This window comes from Hoplias malabaricus, chromosome 9 (assembly GCF_029633855.1).
Source record: "Hoplias malabaricus isolate fHopMal1 chromosome 9, fHopMal1.hap1, whole genome shotgun sequence".
In the NCBI taxonomy this organism is placed as follows: Eukaryota; Metazoa; Chordata; class Actinopteri; order Characiformes; family Erythrinidae; genus Hoplias; species Hoplias malabaricus.
Window position 1 is genome coordinate 40,092,145 of NC_089808.1, and position 14,776 is coordinate 40,106,920.

The 14,776-nt window shown below is 44.3% G+C and overlaps 1 protein-coding gene across 1 annotated transcript in view; it reads left to right on the forward strand.

Moving 5' to 3' along the window:
* Positions 1–14,776, forward strand: part of brinp2 (bone morphogenetic protein/retinoic acid inducible neural-specific 2) — a 174,806-nt gene that overhangs the window by 68,650 nt on the left and 91,380 nt on the right. The gene's annotated exons all lie outside the window — the stretch shown is intronic.

Sequence of the window (14,776 nt, forward strand, 5' to 3'; positions counted from 1 at the left end):
AGAGAAAGGGAGAGAGAGAAAGAGAAAGAGAGACAGAGAGAGAGAGAGACAGAGAGAGAGAAAAAGAGAGAGAGAGAGAGAGAGAGAGAGAGAGAGAGAGAGAGAGAGGGAGAGGGAGAGGGAGAGAGAGAAAGAGAGAGATTGTTTTTTATTTATCAGAATAATTCTGTCCCAGATCTGAGTTTGTTGTTAGATATTTGGACAGCCGCTGTTTTCCAAGCTTTGTTTCATATTGCGGTCAGTGTTTGAACCACAATGTTTACATTTACATTTTGTTCAGTTCTGCTCTGGTGCCTTGTGTATTTACTGAACGCGTTCATTCAGTCATTCTCCTTTTTCTCTATAAGCACTTCATTCTGTTCAAAATCATTGGGGCAGGGCAGGAAGACACACACACACACACACACACACAAGGCTAGTGCTAAATTTGTGTCAGCTCTTGTACCCTTGTGCAGCACACGTGTTCCAGAACCAATTTACATGGATCTGGTGCCTCTGCATTTTTTTCCATTTTATAGAAAAATATCATCCCCTATAATAGAGTTCTGAATTCCTGTGGGACTCCTGTGTCATTTCACAATATCTACATTTCCATGTCACGGCCGGAGAGGGAGGTCAGCCAATTCAGTGAAACCCAATAACATTCATAATTAACACGAAGGAAAAGAGCTGAATGAGCAATAAGAAAGTAATAAACTAAGCAACTAATCACATGAACAACAGGAACTGTGCGTTATTGTGCTGTGGAAATGGCAAGGCCTGTTGCTTTTGAGGGAAAATTAAATGAAATCTCACACAGGATTCAGTTGGAAAGGTTTTATTTATAGACAACATTTGTTAAGAATATAGCTGCTTAAAAGTGATTTGTAAAATTTGGCTGGATTTTTATGTTTTGTATAAAATAGAGGAAACCTATTGGCTGCATCTTTATTTGTAATATTTTTTATTAAATTTGTCTGTTGTATTTTTATATAAATAGGTTCTAATTATTGCTTAGGGATCTGCTTAAGGATAAGTGGCCTGATGTCCACGAGAAGCATTATTTCAGGAGAAAATTGTTGCTGTCCAGAGAAAAACATGTATCTCTAAAATGCTGAAAATAGCTTTTGATTCTCATATACATCCCAGCCACTAGGTGTCAGTATAAAGGCAGCTGCATAACATGAAGAATAACACTGCTCCTTTAAGTTGGTTGTTGTGTCTTGGTGGATCCATCTACAGTCTTTAACCTCTACAGAACCTTTTGATTTAACAGTAATGATGTAAGGGGTCGCATCCCGGTGTCTGTGTGTCACACTCTGATGTCTTTTTTCTAAGAGCACAGACAAGCTCTGTGGTCTTAAATTTGAAGGAAATGCTAAATAAACCCGGGGTTGAGACCACAGCGAAAACACAAGCGATGGCAGAGACTCTGTGTCCAGCCCTAGATCCTGGGGTGGATGTATTTTGGCCTTTTGGCCGATATCCTCAGCTCCACAGCCCTCCCACTCGGGTGTGACTGACTCAGACCAGCCCCCCACTCTCATCTATCCAGACCCCAGCGTGGAACCAAGCGTCCAGCTGGAGAAACCCCCGCCTGAGTGAGATGGCCCCAGCAAGGGCTGAGACAAGGCCATGCCAGCTCTGTCTGAAAGGTTGTCTCGCAGGCCAAAGTGATTGTGTGTGTGTGTGTGTTTGTGTGTGTGTGTGTACTTCACGGTTCAGTCGTGATGCATAAACAACATCACTGATCTCACTGGGCAACGAAAGGAGGTCCATATTCCCCATAATCCAGCCATTTGCAGTTCCATTTCTTCACTGCTGTGTTATCCAAGACCACCACATAAAAGCAGTGGGCTTTCAGTGGCTGTAGGGGTGTGTGTATAGATGGATGTAGATATATTTATGTAAACAGTACAATAGGAATATATCTGTCAGTAAATAATCACTAGTTCTTACATTGTTATTTCATAAAATGTATGTTATTAATGTGTAACTACATTTACAGTTCTGATATTTGACAGACATTCAAACAATGAATTACATTCTTAATCTGGTTCCAGATGAAGGCAAATACAGTGATAAAAGAGACCACATCCTCCATCGTCTCCACAGTGGAACACAGTTCTGTTTCTTAATGAAACATCTGTGACCCGCTTTGGTCCAAACCCCACGAGCCCCACAGCAGTGTTCTCCCCCTGTGTAAACAGCCGTGTTCGGAACGCCCACTTTCAGCACCTGTTCCTTTAAATGATAATGAGCCGCTCACTGTTCACCCCGACCCCGAGTGCACAGCAGTGAGGAGCGAGGAGCAGAAGCTCTGGATTTTAGCTGTTTTCGCTTGGTTCTCTTTCTTCTCCATTTTTACTCAATGCTCTTATTTATCTGCACTGGTTGTGCTGTTTTGCTGCATTTAACCTCATCTGTGCTCTCTCACATGAACGCAGGTCCAGAGCTGTGATTGGACACACTTAGAGAAGGGGGCGGGGCGACTGGACAGGACAATTATTAATCATTTATATACACTGACAGGTCATTGTGTGGTATTGTGTGGTATACCCAAGCTGGGAATAGTGCCCCCATGTGGAGGGACTTGATTTGAAGAGTACAAGCCGTTATAGTGAACACTGAACTGTAGAGACTGGGGCGTACTACGTACGGTAACTAATGTTTCAGTTTTGAAACAAAATGTTTTTATTTTACTACTAATGTATAGTGTCCAGAACTCAATGTGTTCCAAGTTCAGTAAAAAATGTTCCCTCAGATTTTACCCTCCTCGACTGGACCTGGAACGAATGGCAAACTGGAGCCACTATCCATAAAGGTCACACTTTTTAAAACACCGTAAACTGGATCTTGGCCTTTGTTGTGTTCGCCAAAACCTCACATGCTGTTTCTATGGTTACTCTTTTTGACTTTCATTCAGTGACTGACTCAGACTCTAAATAATATGGAACATATTTATACCTACACACTCAAACAAGACTTCCTAAATATGATAAAAATAAAAACCTGAGAGAGAATACACACTTATGCTGCACTGAGCTACCACTGAAAAACTCATTAGCCAATGGGGATGAAACCCTGAATATTCCTGTCCACATGAGAGATTTTGCTCAGAACTGTCAGGCAGTGCAAGCGAGAGAGCTGGCAGCATCACCACCACCAGTTAGTTACAGGCCGACTGAGATCTGTCAGAACATATACACATTATCAGAATAGTACAAAAACTAACAGTTTTAAATATATCATTTTTTGTTACTCTCCCTCAAATTCTTATATTTGTTTAATACTTACATTTATTATTAAATAGTTTTTTACACAACTGACTCCTGCTGCTAGAGCCAACAGAAATGACTCGACGATTTTAACCAACACAGCTACAGACAGAGCAAACACCAACGTACCCTAAATTTTATCACTTTAAACATTTTGACTCCTAGAGTCACGCCACTTGATTCCACCCCAATGTCCAGACACCTAAGATTCAAAGATTCGACTCCTTTGGAATTGACTCCTCATCCACTCTACATGTTATTGCAAGTGAAATCAAACCAATAGCTGCAGCACCGCATTATTCTGAGGATATGAAAGACTGAGTGAAGGCAAATTATTGTCATTTATCATCACCCCAATGCCTTCTTGCCCCTACTCCCCCATTTCACATATGCAGTATGCAGCTTGTGCAAATATTCAGTAACTTACTGTGGGCCAGAATTCACACTGTTGCATAACACATGTATCTGCAATTAATGCACTTTACTGGTACAGTGTGGCGCTCCTGCCTGAGGGTAAGTGGACCTCATTCTGCCATGTGGAAGGCAGCAGTGTCACCCATTATTCTATCCAACCAGTGCATTGCTTTGTAGCAACACAAATATATAACTACACACTTATTAGAGATAGTTACTATAAAGCGGGACATAGATCTTTCTCAAAAAGTAGAGACAAAGCTTTTGTGTCTCAGCCTGGTGGGACGTCTGGGGAAGAGAAGGGAACACCAGCAGCTTTTACTGTAAAGATCCTATGCTTTTTCTCTTCCTCTCCAGGCTCAGATCCCCCTCTGGGACTGTAGAATCCTCGACAGAGTGAATTCCACCCTCTTTAGTCGACCCCCCTAGAGCTGCAGAGGATTTTATTTCTTTCCTGAGGAGAAGGGATCTGTGCTCACTGCCTCATACGGCAAACACTCACACTGCTGAAGTTTCAAGCAATTAGAGAATGCCTGTTCGACTGAGGTTAACTCAATTTAGACCCACTGAGAAGCTGCTAACAATGAGAGAGGAAGGTTCACATGCTGTGGAAACAAACACGCCGCGGTATACTAACATGACCTCCCACTGACTATGACGGCAATGTCAACGAGATTCCACAGCCGCCTGCTTCCTGCTGATGTGTTTAGGGCTAATCTGTATTCAATTTCACACTTTACACACTCAAATTAAACTTTAAATGGTTTAGGTTTATTATTATGTTATTACTGCGTATTTACATAGTAACTACAGTGTAACACGTACAGATGTGTTCCGAGTCTGTTATTATTTTCCTTGTGGTTTGCTGAAGATAAAATCTTTGAAGGCTGATGTCTCTTCTGTGTTGAAAAACGAAATAAACGCCTCTTCCTACAGGACTGGAGCAGCCATTAATATGTTTAATATCAACTTGCCAAATGCCAAGGATCATCTAAAGGGGTATAAATCACTCCAGAGTGTTAATGCTGTTAGAAAGGCATAGATGCCTTACTAACACCCCTAATTTCAAGAGAGATGTTGGATGTATATAAGCTGTTTGGTCACATTAGTGGGTCTAGGTATGTTTACCAAATGAATGGTAGCCTTGGGGCGGGGGTGTAAGCAGGAACAAAAGGAGAGTGTCGAACTCACATTGAGGATGTTACATCAGAAAAGCAGAGGTCACTACTACTTCCCTAGATTACAAAAACAAATCCACTAATTGAGCAGCTGGCTACACTTCTATATAAAAATCCACACCAGTTGGGCTAGGGGGGTTAGAGTTGAGCAAACAAATAGTGGCCCAGGATGGGTTCAGAAACCTCTGTCATGAGTGTGTGTCTGCAGCAGCGAGAAGAGAGGGATGTTTACGACTGGCAGGCGGGAAAGGGCCGTGGAGCTGTGGCTGTGGTGTCCCCAGAGCATGTTGGGGAAGATGGATGTACTCCCATACGAACCATTACCCGGGGGCCACTGCATCGTCAGAGCCGCACAAGGCGACAGAATGACAACCATGGGGGGGCCTGGAGGAGCGGGGGGCCTGGAGGAGCAGGGGGCCGGTCCCTGGGCACCAGGTAACCTAGTAACAGCTGCTTTCCAGAGGCAATGTGCATCAGCAGGAAAATAACACATAGGCACATAGCTATAGCCATAATTGCCTGAGAATAGGAGGGAAAAACTGGTCCTCCGGAACTGAGCAAAGACCGGGCGTCTTTCTGACGAATTAAATCATGATGACTGCAGCCTTTTCTGCGATTATCCAGAGTCTAGGGTTTAAGATTAATGAAGGGGAGCCTTCAGAACATATGCCTCAAAGTTGGTTCTCAAAGCGAAGGGCACGTCATTGCGAGGCTGGAGGGAGGGGTCTAAGTGTAGTGCCTTTGTATCCGAGGGACTTGATGCAATTTGCCACTTCAGTCTCTCCCTATGGAACATCTCGGGAAAAAAAAAAAAAAAAAACACGACTCAAAGCTTCCACCGACTGGAATCAAATTTCACATTCACTATTGATGTTTGCAACTTCTTTAGAAATCCGCTGACTGGACATTTCCTCTCGTCAACTCTGTTCTTGCTGAAAGCAGGATTCTGTCTGTTCTTCTTTAACAAAGTGTGGCACAATTGTCCGAGTGGATGGAGTGTCCCTTCCACACAGCCCCAGGGTCCTAGGGTCCCGGGTGTGTATACTTGCACTTAATAATCCCTTCTGAATAGGATTTCTGCAGTTATCTGACTATTTGAGTGGTCATGTAAACTGTCTACTCCCATTTCTGAGATCAGTTTAAGACCTGGAGATTCAAAACCCACTCAAGATTTTAGCCCTATATCTGATTGCTCAGGGAATGTAAACGCACATCGTGATTTATTTCAGATTTCCTTGGCTGTGCCTAAACACTGACATAATTAGAGTGTAGGGTGTCTCCAACATTGTCAGATGCTCAAATCATTTGGTACATTCTTAAACAGGGGGTTCTTCTAAGGTTCTTTAGTTAATGCAGTGGTCACTGCGTTATAAGCCACCATAAATAAGAATATGTACTTAAAGGTTCAGTTAAAATAAAAAAAAAATAAATCCATGGCTGTTCAGATTTACAGAAAAAAGTGTTAACGGATCTAGCACCTTTTATGTAAACGGTTCTGAATTGCACCAACAGTGTTTCTAACCAAGTCCTGCTGGCTACAACAGAAGAACCTTTTTAGTGTGATATACACCACATTATCATGAATCTGAAGAACCATTTCACCCTGCAGCTGGTTCTGTGTAGAACCCTCACTTTTATTTTAAAAACCATAAAGAAGACTGTATCTATGTCCAAGAGAAGAACAAAACTCATCCATCCATCCATCCATCATCTGTAACGGCTTATCCAATTTAGGGTCGCGGGGGGTCCAGAGCCTACCTGGAATCATCGGGCGCAAGGCGGGAATACACCCTGGAGGGGACGCCAGTCCTTCACAGGGCAACACAGACACACACACATTCACTCACACACTCACACCTACGGACACTTTCGAGTCGCCAATCCACCTGCAACGTGTGTTTTTTTTTTTTTTTTTTTGGACTGTGGGAGGAAACCGGGGCACACGGAGGAAACCCACGCGGACACGGGGAGAACACACCAACTCCTCACAGACAGTCACCCGGAGCGGGAATCGAACCCACAACCTCCAGGCCCCTGGAGCTGTGTGACTGCAACACTACCTGCTGCGCCACCGTGCCGCCACAAAACTCATCTCCATCTCAAAAAAGAGGGTTCTTCCATGATGTACACTTAAAAAACGATGGTTCTACACAGGTTTTCTAGCAAAAACTTGAACACTTGAAGAACCTATTGCATGAAAAGGTTCTTTGCATCATAAATGGGTTTTCAGATTGATGGATAATGTTCTATAGATGGTTCTATACAGCAACTTTTAAAAAGCGCTCTTTGTGGCACCAAATAGTGTTCACCCTTCGACGATGCAAAGAACCCTTTAATCATGCAGAAAGTTCACGTGTTCCGGGTTATATATAGAAGCATTTTCTTTACTAAAAAACCCTTGTGGAAACATCATTTTCAAGTGTGTACATAGTGAAGACAATGTTCTGTATAGAACTGGGGAAATGGTTCTTCAGATTCATGGAGAATGTGGTGTGTATGGTTCTATACAGTGCTAAAAATTGCACTTCTGTGGTAACAAGCCAGACTTTGTAACAACAGTAGAACCCACTTTTGGTGCTAAACAGAACCGGTGCTACATAGAACCATATTAACATTCATCAATCTTAAGAACCATTTCAACAGAATGGAAGTAGTTCTATATAGAACACATGCTTCTAACTAGAACCACTGCATTAACTAAAGAACCCTAGAATAACCCTCTTTTTAAAAGTGTGTTGAGAAGCTGTGTGAAGAGCAGCACTTTGTAATAATGATGTCACATCGTTCTGTGATATTATTGGCTGTCACAAAGCTGGAATCTGATTGGCACCGATTTCTCAAGTGAATCTGAATGCTTCGATAAATGGTCCGATTACACACCAATCTGATTGTGATCATTAGGCACATTGTCTGTACGAAGTTTATTGTTCAGGAAGGGATTTTGAGGAGGGGGTCTTCAGCAGTGAGAAGGGAGGGATGTTTACAGCTGGGGGGCAGGGAAAGGGCCGAGGTGTTGTGGTGTCCCCACGGTGAGTTTGGGAAGACAGATGTCCCACCACGTCCGATGCCGAGCAAGAGCCAGACCATAAAGGTTTTGTTCGACTGCATTTGCCATAGAGGGTCAATTTAATTCCACAGAGGTTTCACACTAACTGGGGGAAATTGTCCTTACGCTGGTGTGGAATTGAACCCTCGTGTGCTGGGTGTTACCCACTACAGTGTAGCCACCGCTGCGCAGAACAGACAGGGAGCTCCTTTTCTAAGCATCTCCTTTGAAAACCACTCACGTTCCCCCTTGCTGAGCGGTGGGCTTCTGAAGTCCGGCACTAAGCAGGAGGTGGAGGTGAAACAGAAACAGTTAGAGTGGCTTGTGGTTGACGGAGGCTGTGTGTATTTACCCACAAGAGAAGTGACAGATGAGAGGGTGTGGAGACTACAAACACAGGCCTTTGTGGTGTTTAAGATGTCGGCTGAATGGGGTGAAACAGCGTGGGCTCTGAACAACAGTCTGTTCAGCATATGGCCTCGGCACGCTTCATCTTCATTGTTTTGTTTTCTGAGGCAATAAAAAAAGGGGGATCTTCTTTGAGAAACGGAAATTGAGAAGAGAGAGGAGAAAGCCCTTGATGCAGCTTAACTTTTTCTAATCATAAAATAGGCTAAATATAATATCCTCCTTGTTTCTACACTCACTGTCCATTCTCAGCTCTACTGACAATACAAGTGCTGGTGTGTTAGTATGTGTTGTGCTGGTACAAGTGGATCAGACACAGCAGTAGCTGCTGGAGTCGTGTCCACTATGAGACACTCCTCCCTCGTTGGTCCACCTTGTAGATGTAAAGTCAGAGACAGCCGCTCATCTGTCGCTGCATAGTGTGTGTCACTCGTCCTCTAGTCCTTCATCAGTGACACAGGACGCTGTCAGCTGGATGTTGTTGGCTGGTGGACTGTTCTCAGTTTGAAGTCCAGCAGCACTGCTGTGTCTGATCCACCAACACCATGATCCACTGCCCAAATCACACCTGCCCTGTGGGGGTTCTGAGCGTTACAGAAAAGGTGAAAGGGGGCTAACCAAGTATGCAGAGCAACATATGGATTCCAGTCTGTAATTGTAGAAATACAAAGTGCTCCTGTGTGGTCAGTGGAGCTGAGAGAGTGGACAGTGGGGGTAGAAACAAAGAGGTGGAACAGAAAAAATGCATTTCTTGACCGTTTCATCCCTAAAAAGTGATGCACAGAAAATCTGGTTGCCTGCTAATAGCGCCCCCAGCTGAAAACATGGCCGATTGCAGCCTTAATCCTTGTAAATATGTGAATAGGGGTGTTTATAGAAATCAAAGCTGATGAGATGATTTTGAGATAAATACACAGCACAAAACTGGTCAGAGCAGGGCTTTGCCAGCATCTCCTTCATTTAATTCTCTCCGTCAGAGAGCAGTGCACTTTGTGTAATTTGTAGTCCATATTTAAAAGCGTCATTTATCAAGGAGAGTCAGAGCAGATGGGTAAATTGCATCTAGGTCATTACTGCTTGAATATGTTTGCCAAGCTGGTTCCCCTAAAGAGAAGAGGGATCTAGAGTGAAACTTGATGAACTTGATAGGTTAGGGTTTTTCAGTTGTATAAATCACAGCTTTTTTTTAGTACGGCCCAAAGAGCCAGGACTCGGATGGGAGTCCTAGGAAAGCTTGGGTGTATTCTGGAGGTGGTGTTGTTTTGCCCAATAGGTGGTGCCATGCCTGTACTCTGTGTGGACCCCAATGCCTGGGTGCAGGGCCACTGTACTGAAAAAGCAGCAGTGTCCATCTGAGAAGACCTAAAACCTCCAATAAGAGTGGACGGTTTAGAATGATATTATCATATGAATATGAATGGGTGGGCTATTAAGGGTCATGGTCTGAGTCTCAGAGAGAGACATGCCTCTTGTTACTAATCTTTCTATTACAACCAGGTAAACACACATTTCTTTTCAACCTCCATATATTTGAATAGTAGACACTTTAAGGGTTCTGGGGCTGTGCTTATTATGTTTCTAGGACAAAAACCCACTGAGTTGCGTAAGTGTTTTGGCGTAAGATCTGATTTATCCCACCGGGAGTGCCGACCCCAGAGGGTATTTAATGAATCAGAGTTGGTGTGTGATCTCGATGTACATCAAAATCTAACACCATGGTCACTTCTGGCCTCTTGATCATCCTCATCAATAATATTGGTCAATCTTGGAGTGAATGCTGCACATTGGTGGTGTTGCTTGAGGCAACTCCTTAATGTCCCAAAAATGCAGCACCCTCTGGTGGTCTTGAAAAGCTTTGTAAGTAGCACTGGGAGTAAAACCACCACTCATTAATTCAGTGCTGTCGGTAGATCGTGAGTTGTACTGCAGAAAGAATAACACCCCTGTCCTCCAGCAGGGTTTGTCCCCTCGTCCAAGGAAGTACATCACACCAGAAAATTATGAATGCTACATTAGTCACCTCTGCAGCTTAATGAATCTAGACCTGGGTCTTGACAAGACTCTAACAACTGCAGGACTGAAAATACAGGCACTACATTAGCAGCTTAAATTTACATGCACCTAGAAACGAAAGTGCACCTTTGCAAGGACATCTACAAAAACAATTGTCTGGAACACCTCTGCATCACGTAGCCTTAGTATTTTGAGGTCCTGACCAGAGGAGGCACAGTAATTGTCCACTTCAATCTCCTCAGCCTCATATCCACTGCATTCTGGGCTGTTTCTTCTCTTCAAATGACGCACATGAATATGGCAGATCTAAGATTAAACACACGTCACAGTCAATTTCAATGGCATTAGCAAACATATTTGGCCTGTTGTATTTACAGAGAGCTTCCTTTCTTGATGTTATTTGAATATGCAAATGAGTGTGAGCACATGTGGACACAGTTATGCCATTTGTTCGCTGTATGTTTGAGAAATCATAGATTGCTGCTAAATGACGCTATAGAGGAACATCTTATTACTGAATCTCCCAGGCAGCAATTCAGGAGATTAATTAAGGACAAAGATCTGAAATTAAATCTTACAACTTTGCCACACACACACACACACACACACACACACACTTATTAACACACCTCTGAGGACATCGAATCGTATACCTACAAATGAACAACTGTACAAAGGGAAGGAAAGCAGCACTGCTGTGTCTGATCCACTCACACCATCCCAACACACACTAACACACCCATCACCCACCAGTGTCACTGCAGCGCTGAGAATGATCCACCACCCAAATAATAGCCTGCCCTGTGGGGGTCCTGAGCGCTAAAGAACGAGGGAATGAGTGCTAACAAAGTATGCAGAGCAACAGCTGGGCTACAGTCTGTAATTGTAGAACTTCAAAGTGCTCCTGTGTGGTCAGTGGAGTTGAGAGAATGGACAGTGAGTGTCGAAATAATGAGGTGATTTTAATATTTTGGCTGACACACACACACTCTCTCTCTCTCACACACACACACACACACACTCTGATGTCATTCAGTCCCAGCAGAGTGTGTCCTCTTGGTCTTCGTGATTTTAATAAGGAGGCAGGTTTACTGGAGAAGTGAAGGCTCTCTGGGTAAAGAGTGTATCTTAAGGCGCACACACACACACACACACTTCCTGTGTTTGACTGACAGCCTAATACAAACAGGCCTGAAGACCCAGTTTATATCCAGTAGAGCGCGATGTTGCAGATCAGCAGTTCGCTGTGTTTTTCTCCTCGCTCTCTCTAAGTTTGAAACTCTACAATCATTCCTGAAGTGCAACTTTAGCATCTTTGGGGAAACAACCCCTCAAACTGCAGGCTTATTACTCAGGGATTTATTCGAAGGCGGTGTCACAATGTTTGTAGACTGCTTCTTATAATGACTGACTGACTGACTGCAGCTACTTAAAGGTGCTCCTCCTACTGTGGACACAACTGCACCCACAGTTTACAAGCCTGAGGTCACTAAGCCCAATGCCAAGCATCAGCTAGAGTGGTGTACAGTGTGTGTGTGTGTGTGTGTTTTTTCAAGTGGTGTAGCTACTTTCAATAACTTTGGGATGAGTGAATTGTGTTGGGAAGGCTCTTGTGTCTGCCGTCATATCCTCACAGCCATGTTCTAGCATCTAGTGTTCAGTCTTCACAGAAGAGCAGGTGTTCCACAGAGTCACAGTGCTACTGACCTTTCAGATGTTGTAGGATCTAAAGATCCAGTTACAGTACCTGGCCATCAAATCCTCACAGCAGTGTTCCAGCATGTATTGGTAGAGACTCAAATTGAACCTGGCAGGTGTTTGGAAAATGAGCCATAAATCATGTCCACATTCACTAAGCAGCAGGAGCAGTTCTAGCCCCTGAAAAAAGTCCAAGCAGTTAATGCAGTAGAGTAATGGTGTATTTCACTGCATTTTACCTACTCCACTCTACACTGCTCTACTCACTTTTTGGTTCATGGTACCTGCTCATTAATACAGCCCCCAACAGTGGCAGTAAGCATTGATTACTCATGATCTATTGCCGTGTCGTTGTTGTTGTTGTTGTTTGGGACTGAACCCAGCTCCGTCATCAGTTCAGACAGATCAGTAGAGTTTGTTCCTTCCTTGTTGCAGCGTCCAGCTCTCGCTGGATTCTTTCGTCGGCCACAGATCCAAGGAGCGTTTGAACCTCTTCAAAAGACCACGGCGTAATTTTACGAGCTGCCGTCGTGAGTCGGATAAAAACAAACGTGATCTCTGCTGCAGCTGGAGATTTTACAGATGGAGAGTTGGTGCTGGTCGTCTGCGTTGCGTGGCGTAGAGTGACGACTCTCTCTGGACAATCAGCGCTCTGCAAGGTTTACACGCCACGGTTTAGTCCCTACTCGACTCGCTCTGAACCACGAGAGAACAGCCACTAAACAAGAACTAAAGAGTCAAATAGAGCCAAGCTGGGCTGAGTAGGTACCATGCAGTGGAAAAGCAGCATACGCTAATGGTGAACTGTGAGCAGTTCTATACTCGATCAGGCGAATAGGTACCACTTTATCTCTCGTCGATGTGACGTTGGATGATTATTTCTGGGGCCCAGTTCCCCTTGTCCACATCCCAGTGTTGGAGAGCTTTAAACCCCTTTAGCTAACAACTGGCTTTAGACCCTCAGAACGTCCCATTCTGCATTATGCATTATTAATGCAGTGTTAGTGCAACTGAGAATAACTGGACAGCAAGGGGTGTCTACAAATATTTGAATGTGCAGTGTACCTGCGCTACATTCACAGCTCCAGAAATACTTAGAGGTGGGATGCAAAAGAGGGGAGGATGGAAAAGTAATACGAGCAAAGGGCCTTAAAATACCATTCGGCCCCTTTTTATCTCTCAGAGCGCAGAGAAGTTTATTCTAAAACGGTGCGTCCATATTCATCAGGTAGTGCGGATAAAAATATTTGCATTATAATAAGCAGCTTTAAAGTGCTGAGGTGCTCTCTCTCTCCTGAGCAGGTGCAGTACTTTGGGCCGAGAGAGTGGCCCGCTACCCAGCTGAGATCCAGGTGCAATCAGCTGGTGCTAAAAACCTTTAATTAAAAGCATCGATCATCATTAGCTTATGCACGGACAGCCAGAGCTTTGGCTAATTAACTCTTCCAGACCACGGCGAAGCGGCATCCAGCCCGTGGGGCGAATCTTTCAGCTGATAGCAGTGTTTGGGGAAGGAACTTGTGGCCTGATCTGCTTTTACAGCAGAATAAGTTTTACTTATTCTCTCTCGGATGCTCCGCTCGGGAACGCTGCGTCGCGGACTCTATATATTAGCTTAAGGTGTGACATTAGGACAAAGGCCTTTTGCTCTATTCCCCTGTCCCCTGAAATACTATATCTGGAAGTGTTGACATAGACAGAGTACTTCCAGAGCTGGAAGCTAGTAGCTCAGGTTTGCAGCATGTCCAAACAGTTGTGTGTGCCTCTTATAAAGTGGGAGTACAAACGATTTAAGTAGCAGATTGAAACAAAATGGCGGCAGGTAGTGTTGCAGGTTGTGGGTTCGATTCCCGCTCCAGGTGACTATCTGTGAGGAGTGTGGTGTGTTCTCTCTGTGTCTGCTTGGGTTTCCTCCGGGTGACTGTCTGTGAGGAGTGTGGTGTGTTCTCCCTGTGTCTGCGTGGGTTTCCTCCGGGTGACTGTCTGTGAGGAGTGTGGTGTGTTCTCCCTGTGTCTGCGTGGGTTTCCTCCGGGTGACTGTCTGTGAGGAGTGTGGTGTGTTCTCCCTGTGTCTGTGTGGGTTTCCTCCGGGTGACTGTCTGTGAGGAGTGTGGTGTGTTCTCCCTGTGTCTGCGTGGGTTTCCTCCCACGGTCCAAAAACACACGTTGGTAGGTGGATTGGCGACTCAAAAGTGTCCGTAGGTGTGAGTTTGTGAGTGAATGTGTTGCCCTGTGAAGGATTGGCACCCCCTCCAGGGTGTATTCCCGCCTTGCGCCCAATGATTCCAGGTAGGCTCTGGACCCACCGCGACCCTGAACTGGATAAGGGTTACAGATAATGAATGAATGAATGAATTGAAACGAAATGGGATTCTCTGAAGATCATCATGTCCAGCGTCTTAGTGTTGGCTACAGAAGTAAAAATCTCTTTAGCTTTGGGCATTGGGATCCACAAATAAACACCAGACTCCTTCTCAGCCATCAAATCCTCACAGAAATGTTCCTACATCTATGTAAAAAGCTTCCCAGGAAAGTCGAGGCTGTTACAGCAGGAAAGTCCAACACACTCGCTGTAAAAGCCCTTCCCTGGATAAGCAGGTGTCCAGAAACTTCTGGCCACTTAGTGTAGTGCAGTATTGTCAGTAGCTGTAGAGGCTAACAATAGCTGTCAAACGGAGTCGTGTAAAGCGGAGCCAGTTTGTGTTTGCCCAGGATTAAAATCAAAGGCATCAATATGCAGCTCTGTGTTTTGATGCATATTT